Here is an 8,995-nt window from a genome sequence, read left to right on the forward strand (position 1 = left end):
TCACAAACTTAACTTCCACCACCACCACCACCGCTGCCATCACCAAAATGAATTTAAGAGATCTACTTACAACAGTACATATAAACTGTCGGGTGGAAGCATGAAGGGGCTGAGAGGGTACTAGAGAAAAGGTTGATTTGAGGTTGAGGTAGAAGGGTGGAGACAATAACCGAAATACTGTCGGTAGTGGAATTGATGGCTATGAAGGAATGCACAGTGATATTTCACATGTATCCACTTACAATAATACTTATTACTGTCATTACGTTCTTGCACCTTAACATACAAGAGTTTACCACATGTTTAGCATCACCATCACCATCACCATTATCATCATCCTTGTCATTAACATCACAATAACAATACAAATTATCATCATCATTAGTAGTAGTAGTAGTAGCAGCAGCAGCAGAGTCAGCAACCTATATGCTTGCTTAGCTTTGCAGTATACAGTTCAGTTCTTGTAGCTTACACTATAAACATTATTTTTAAGCTTACACTATCATCATCATCATCGTCGTTTAACGTCCGCTTTCCATGCTAGCATGGGATGGACGATTTGACTGAGGACTGGTGGACCAGGAGGCGACGCCAGGCTCCAATCTGATTTGGCAGAGTTTCAACAGCTGGATGCCCTTCCTAACGCCAACCACTCCGAGAGTGTAGTGGGTGCTTTTACGTGCCACTGGCACGAGGGTCAGTCAGGTGGTACTAGCAACGGCCACGCTCGAAATGGTGTATTTTATGTGCCACCTGCATAGAACTCAGTCCATCTGCACTGGCAACGATCTCGCTTGAATGTCTTTTCACGTGCCACTGGCACAAGTGCTAGGAAGGCGACGTTGGTAACGATCACGCTGGTGCTATTTACGTGCCACCGGTCACGGAAGCCAGTATTATTACTATTATTATTATTATTATTAATGTGAAGAGAGGTAGTGAGGTGCACCGGACAAAATCCTTTGCAGCATTTCTTCCAACTTCTCACCTTTCATGGGGTCAATAAAATAAGCACTAGTTAAGCACTGGAATCGACATAATCGACCTATCCCTAACCACCGAACTTGCTGGCCTAGTGCCAAAATTTGCAACCATTATTAATATAACGAAAGGCAATGAACGAGCAGAATCATTAGCGTGTCAGACAAAATGCTTTGTGGAATTTTTTCCAACTTCAAATTCTACTGTGGTTGACTTTTGCCTTTCATCCTTTCAAAGGGTCGATAAAATAAGTACTAGATGAGCAATGGAATCAATGTAATTGACTTACCCACTTCCCTCAAAACTGCTGGCACTGAGCCAAAATTTGAAATCGTTATTATTATGTTGAAAGGCAATACAATTACAGAATAATTGTTGCAGCAGACAAGGCGCTTAGTTGCATTTCTTCTAGCTCGTTGCATTCTACGTTCAAATACCAGCAGGGTCAACATTGTATTTAATCCTTTCAGGGTTGATAAAATAGGTACCGGTTGAGCACAAGACAAGGTGGGGAGGGGCAATGTAATCGACTAACACCCTCCTGCTAAAATTTCTGGAGTTGTGCCAGAATTTGAAACTGGCAGAATCATTGGCACGTCAGACGAGGTGCTTGACTGCATTTCTTCCGACTCTATGCTCTGAGTTCAAATACCTTTGAGCTCAACTGTGCCTATCATGCTTCTGGGATTGATAAAGTAAATACCGGTTAAGGACTGAAGGTCAAATGTAACCAACTGTGCCTCTCCCACCAAAACTGCTGGCCGTCTGCCAAAACTTGAAACCATTATTATTATGAAAAAGGCATTGAGTAGGTAGAATCGTTACCGCACTGGGGAAAATGCTTAGGAGCATCTCAGCTATATTTACATTCTGAGTTCAAATTCCGCCAATGTCAACTTGGTCTTTCATCTTTTTTGGTGCTGAGAAAATAAGTACCAGTTGAAAATTGCAGTTGATGTAATTACCCTGTCCCCCAAACTTCCAGGCCTTGTGCCAAAATTTGAAACCATTATTATTATTATTATTATTATGAAAGGTGATGAGCTCACAGAATCGTTAGCATGTTGGACAAAAATACTTAGCACTTTTGCGTCCAGTTCTTTACGTTCTGAGTTCAAATTCTGCTGTGGTCAGGCTTGCCTTTCATTTTCCCAAGGTTGATAATGGTACCAAACAAGTACTGGGGTTGACATGGTCAGCTTGAACACCCCCTACCCTGCACTTCCACCTAAAATTGCTGGCCTTGTGCCAAAATCTGAAACAACTGAGATGATGATGATGATGATGATTGCAACTGTTGCCAGGGTCAATTTCCCCTTCCACCCTCAAAGGGACAACTAGAATGAGTAACAGTAACAGGAGCAATATCGCATTGACTTCTCTTTGAAAAGAAAAAGAAGACATTTATTAATCATCGATGCAAGACAAAGATAAGAGGCAGGGCACAGTGAAAACTGCAAAACAAGATAAGCAATAACATGACCATGTGTGTACAAAAAGTATACACTGGAATCATGGGGTGTAGGTTCAATTCCCTATTGTACTGAACAGGGCTAAATACCTTCTGCTATAGCACTAAGATAACCAAAGCCTTATATATGAAACCTGGTAAATGGTAACTGAACAGGGGAAAGAGTGTATTATGACCAAGGGAGTTGGTGACCCAGCCACAAAACAGGATAATGCAAAACCCATCCAACCCATGCCAGCATGGAAAAGCAGATGTACAAGAAAGATGATGAGGGTGTAAGTAGTGGTAAGCAGGGTATGGCAAAATTTTCAGAGCATGAAATAAATATATATATATATATATATATATATATATATATATATATATATATATATATATATATATATATACATTAAAAAAAAAACTTGTGGTGTTTCGTCACATTCCTTTATATTCAGGACAACTTTACCTTTCCTTACATGATAAAATAAATACCAGACGAAGTACTGACCGCAATGTAATTGATTAAACAACTGGAGGCCACAGGGTGGCCAAAGACCTGTCCAATGATTGAAACCAACACAAGAATAAACAATAATATAATGATAGTATGTTCCATATCAAGGCCAAGCAGATATGACTGTAAGGGTAAGCGGCTTCTTACCCAGCAACATGGTTTTGGGGTCAATCCCACTGCATGGCACCTTAGACAAGTGACTACTATTGCCTTGAGCCAACCAAACCTTGTGTGTGGATTTGGTAGATGGAAACTGAAAAGAAGCTCATCGTGTGTGTGAGAGAGTGTCTTCTTGTGATGACATCATGTGACTGCTGTGAGTTTCATTCATTTCCAATATTTTGAAAACATGCCTGCTAGGAAACAGGAAAAGGTTGGCATTTGGCTGTATAAAATCCACCCCAACAAACTCCGTCAGACTGTGCAAGCAAGCATGCAAAAGGGAAAAGCAGTCCTATGAGCCTGTATGAGTCGGAAGGGATCTTGGCAACATCAACAGTTAAAGGCATCTGGCCAGTGACGATGATAGTGCAGTGACGAGGAAGTGAAAACTGTAGTGAAGAAGTGGCTCAAAGAACAGTCAACAGAATTTTACGGGGCAGGGATACATGCTCTCATTCGAAGGTGGAACATTGCTACTGAGAGAAACGGTGGCTATGTTGAGAAGTAGGGATGTGATCCATAGAGGACCAGCTTCATTTCGATGTATGATACATGTTCCTGTGTTGGTAATTATACCTGTCCTAAACAAAATGGCATTACTTTTTGACTCACCCTCATATGTGATAATGCTTAATCAAGTCAAAACAATGTGGATGAATAAGCATTGCAGTTGTCAGAAAAATTTGAATGCAAAAGGGGTTAAGAAGGTCATCCCCTCATAGAAACCATGCTGAAGCAGAGAGTGGCGCTTGGCACAGTCCTCAGATTTGCCCGATTCCTCTTGAACCTATGTCAACTAAATAATGGTGATGATGATATCAATTTACTTACTTGCTTTAATTATATATCTGCCACTTCCCATTAAAAATTGAACACAAAAATGTATTGGAAATATATATGTGGTGCCACAGCATGGCCACAACCTCAGGGCTGAAACATATTAAAGAATAAAGGAATAGATGTAGGTGTGGCAGTGTGGTAAGAAGCTTGCTTCCCAATCACACGACACCTTGGGCAAGCATCTTCAACTATAGCCTTCGACCAACCAAAGCCTTGCACGTGGATTTGGTAGCTGGAAACTGAAAGAAGCCTGTCTCATGTGTAGGTGTGTGTATCACTGCTGCTGGACAACTGTTGTTGGTGTGTTTACGTCCCCATAACTTGGTGGGTCAGCAAAAGATACCAATAAAATGAGTATATCTCTCTCAATGTGTCTTTGTGTCTGTATTTGTACCCCAGTACAACTTGACAACTGGTGTGGATGTGTTTATGTCCCTGTAACTTAGCAGTTCAGCAAAAGAGACTGATAAACTAAGTACCAGGCTTAACAAAAAATAAGTACTGGGGTCAATTCATTCGACTAAAGATTCTTCAAAGCAGTTTCTTAGCATGGCTGCAATCCAATGACTGAAACAAGTAAAAGATACACTCGTACTATGAAAACCATCACATATACATCAGTCATATTCATGACCAACAAAAGCAAACAACAGATAAGGTTTTCCAATGATGGGTCACACAGAATTACAAGGTTTCCTCTCTCTCTGTGGCCAAGCAGGCGCATGGCCTAGTGGTTACGGTGTTTGCACTCACGATCACAAGACTGTGGTATCGATTCTTGGACCAGGCAGTGTATTGTGTTCTTGTGCAAAACACTTCATTTCACTTTGCTCCAGTCCACTCAGCTGGCAAAAATAACTAACTCTGTGATGGACTGGCATTTCATTGAGGGGCAGTGCTGTAATCTTAGTCCCTTATATCCATGGCAACCGAGTAACCAGCCCTACGAGTCTCAGAACCAGAGACAGTAATTCTTTTATTTTTTATTCTTTTACTTCTAGCTTCAGTCACTTTACTGCAGCCAAGCTGGAGCACCACTTTGAAGGCTTTTAGTCGAACAAATCGCCCCAAGGATTTATTTTATTAAAGCCCAATACTTACTCTATCAGTCTCTTTTTCCGAACCACTAAGTTATGGGGATGTAAACACACCAACACCAGTTATCAGGTGGTAATGGGGGAACAAATACACATACACATATATACATATACATATACAGTAGACAGAAACTGAAAGAAGCCTATGGTATATATATATATATATATATATATATATATATATATATATATATATACCATAGGCTTCTTTCAGTTTCTGTCTACTGAATCCACTCAAAAGGCTTTGGTTGGCCTGAGGCTTTAGTAGAAGACACTTGCCCAAGGTGCCATGCAGTGGGACTGAACCCAGAACCAGCGATTTCACGAGAAGAGACTAGTCGATTGCATTGACTCTAATGCTCAAGAAATTTGGGGAGAGGGGATTAGTCGATGTAATCGACCCCAGTGTTTCACTGGTATTTAATTTACCGAACCTGAAAGGATGAAAGGCAAAGTCGACCTCAGCGGAATTTGAACTCAGAACGTAGCAGCAGACGAAATACCAATAAGCATTTCGCCCGGCGTGCTAACGATTCTGCCAGCTCGCCGCCTTAATAATAATAATAACCCTTTCTATTATAGGCTCAAGGCCTGAAATTTTGCGGGGAGGGTGCTTATCGATTAGATTGATCCCCGAGAGGATGAAAGATAAGACAACCTCAGCAGCAATAATAATGATAATAATAACAACAACATCCAATAGACTGCACATTCAGTTATTTAGGAGAGCAATTTTCTTTAACGATATCAAAACCCATGGAGACAGACTAATAAAGACAGGATTAAGTATTTTGCCGTGGTTCCTTATGTCATTAAAAATGGTAAAGCATTCATTTATCCATAGCTGAATTTTGCCATCTGCCGTGTGTATATTATATTCAACACACGGGCACTCGCTCTTCGGAATGTACTTTTGTGCGAAGACCATCGAATATATATTCACGATAGAATTATTATTATTATTATTCAAATTTGAAAAAATATAAATAATATAAAATCAACGTGTTTTCGAGCCATCGAGAGTGTGTGTGGTTAGTGGATTCGCTAGAAATAGCAGCCACAAAATCTACTCTCGTCTCTTGCCTCAAATCATACCCTACCGGTTTATTTATATATATATATATATATATATATATATATATATAAGGAGGAAGATGCATTAGAATAACATAGTTGAATGTGTGCGTAAAGAGGGGAAGCAGAGAGAATGGGTGGAATAGTCAATGTTGGAGCGCCGTTGATCATAGGGTCTGCCCGGCCAGAGCTGACCTGATGGGGTGGGATAAACAACGGCAACAATAACAACAACACGAGTGGATCTTGTCTGAGTGGTGAAGAGTTTAAATATGCACAGACACAGACACAAACATATTTTAGGCAAACGTAAACAATTTCGTTTTTAATTCACCTAGCTTAACAAATCATTAATGATCGCTATCACTGTAATTAGCATTAAACACAAATCCAGAAATATATAAGAGAGAAAGCCGGAGCTTCATCGTCAACATTATTATTATTATTATTATTATTATTATTATCATCAGCAGCAGAAAGAAAGAAAGAAAGAAAGAGAATGAGAAAGCATGAAATATGCTACAGACTACTAACGTCCCCACCGCCACTAACACCCACTTATGTGCTTGCCATAAACCGGAACGTTTCTTTGAAAGTGTCGTTAAGTCAGTTTAAGAACAGGAACAACAGCAACAAGCTGCATAAAACAAATGAGACGAACATTTTTATGAGAAGGAGAAGTAGCTTCGAGAAATAGCTTGGTTGGTACATTGTTCACAGGACAGGCGCCTAAAGCGCGCGCGCGCGTGTATATGTCTATATATATATATATATATGTATATATATATATATAGATAGATAGATAGATAGGCGCAGGGGTGGCTGTGTGGTAAGTAGCTTGCCTACCAACCACATAGTTCCGGGTTCAGTCCCACTGCGTGGCACTTTGGGCAAGTGTCTTCTACTATAGCCTCAGGCCGACCAAAGCCTTGTGAGTGGATTTGGTAGACGGAAACTGAAAGAAGCCTGTCGTATATATGTATATATATATATGTATGTGTGTTTGTGTCTGTGTTTGTCCCCCCCACCATCGCTTGACAACCGATGGTGGTGTGTTTACGTCCCCGTAACTTAGCGGTTCGGCAAAAAGAGACCGATAGAATAAGTACTGGGCTTACAAGGAATAAGTCCTGGGGTCGATTTTCTCGACTAAAGGCGGTGCTCCAGCATGGTCGCAGTCAAATGACTGAAACGAGTAAAAGAGTATATATATATATATATATATAAACACACACATAGACAAAACGATGGTAAGTTTTTTTTATACACGCCTAATAGAAGCCTATATAAAGGCTCCTGTTTGGTCTATATAAAAACAACTTAAAAGGAAGCGAGTTGTGACGCTCAATAAGCTACTCCAAAGCAAAATATGATGAAATGTAATTTGAAAGTCCAGCGTAATAAATAAATAAATAAACCTGGGTCGTTGCCCACACAACCGGTCTAGCCGTGCCCCTTACCCACGACTTTGAATTTCCTTCCTCCGGTACCTTAGACCAGCAGATAAACTGCATTGAAGCTGAGTTTGCGGCCGAGACTCTTCGGCTTCAATTCGAACCCTGTACGTGCCGATTTACTTAGACTAATTATGTCTATAAGAAGAAAAGACGAACATCAAAGGATCGAATAAACACTTCCTAATAAAAGATTTGCATGCAGACACACAATGATATGTATGTATGTATGTGTGTGTATGCGGATGCATACACACACATACATACATCAAAGCACTTGGGTTTTCTAAAAAGAAGAAAGGATATTTCTTAACAAAAGCAAAACATTTATAGAGATCCTTACCGGAAGAATAGCAATTAATGTTGAACGAAGACTTAATGAAAGACGTAACGACTAAGACACTGTGTGAAGAATAAAAATTCGATAATAAAATAAGTGCCTGGTATTTTCAGGTAGGTTCCTGGATTCCGGACCAATTAAGTCCGGTCACGTCCGGGCTCTCTTTTCTGATTGCACTATCACCGCTGGTGCCACCAGCATCAGCATCACCAACAAGTGTAATGCATGCTCGTTTCTGGTCGCTTTTTTTTTTATTTCTTCTTCTGAGTTCAAACCATTGGCCACTCAAGACTACTTCCGAGTTAAGTAGCAGCCTTAACTTACACCAAACGAACCTGGATGAATGAAAAGGCCAGGCCGAGACTCCGGTGACATATCAACTCAGAAACGGAAAGGGAGATGCCTTGCCATTATGTATTTAGTTACGTCCCCTTTAAGAATGTTTTTTATTCCCCTTTTCGCTTAAAAATTTCTTTTTTTTAATTTTTAGTTCCAGCCCCTATCCGGACCGGCTTTATTTTGTCACCATTATTCTGTAATCAATAATAATAAAAAAAAATAAGAATTTGGGGGTGGAGTCCGATTCGATCGATTACATCCTTACCGACGGTTTTACGTAGAAAAAAAAATTATTTAGAAAGAAATTTTTTTCTTTATCAGAAAAAGAATCTGCTGATGATCGCCCTGGGTTCACGATCGAACCGGGTAAAGTGTGCGACCCAGTTTTTGTTCAGCTACCGGCATGGAGAACCATTTCGATTCGTTTCTCTTTAAAACGTACTTCACAAACAACGATATTTAGAAATGGAACACCACAAGGAAAACGAAGAAAAACAAATGACCATCACAACTTTGCATTCTCCGTTCTCATACACACACACACACATATATATTATATATATATGAATGAATTTCGCACTTTATTTACTACGTACAAAGTTGCCCTTGTTACGAATGAAATAAAAATTAAGAAAAAAACATTAATTATTCTTAGAATAAAAGTAGGGAACAAAACAAAAAGAAAATTAAACAATTTCTCTAACATCGTATTGTCTTTCACCGTTTCTTATCGCTATGGCA

The 8,995-nt window shown here is 39.8% G+C and overlaps 1 protein-coding gene across 6 annotated transcripts in view; it reads right to left on the minus strand.

The window, feature by feature from the left end:
• The window catches only part of LOC106879157 (phosphatidylinositol 3-kinase regulatory subunit alpha), a 204,836-nt gene that overhangs the window by 192,615 nt on the left and 3,226 nt on the right, over positions 1–8,995 (minus strand). Inside the window, exon 1 of one of the 6 annotated variants that reach the window (XM_089340051.1) lies at positions 7,919–8,339. The exons of 4 other annotated variants lie outside the window; for them this stretch is intronic. The gene's annotated coding sequence lies outside the window, so the exon portion shown is untranslated. Of the gene's footprint in view, positions 1–7,918; positions 8,340–8,995 lie in introns of those variants that run through there. One more of the 6 variants, XM_089340054.1, reaches the window with a different exon arrangement.

The sequence above is a fragment of the Octopus bimaculoides genome, chromosome 23, assembly GCF_046866305.1.
Source record: "Octopus bimaculoides isolate indiv1 chromosome 23, ASM4686630v1, whole genome shotgun sequence".
In the NCBI taxonomy this organism is placed as follows: Eukaryota; Metazoa; Mollusca; class Cephalopoda; order Octopoda; family Octopodidae; genus Octopus; species Octopus bimaculoides.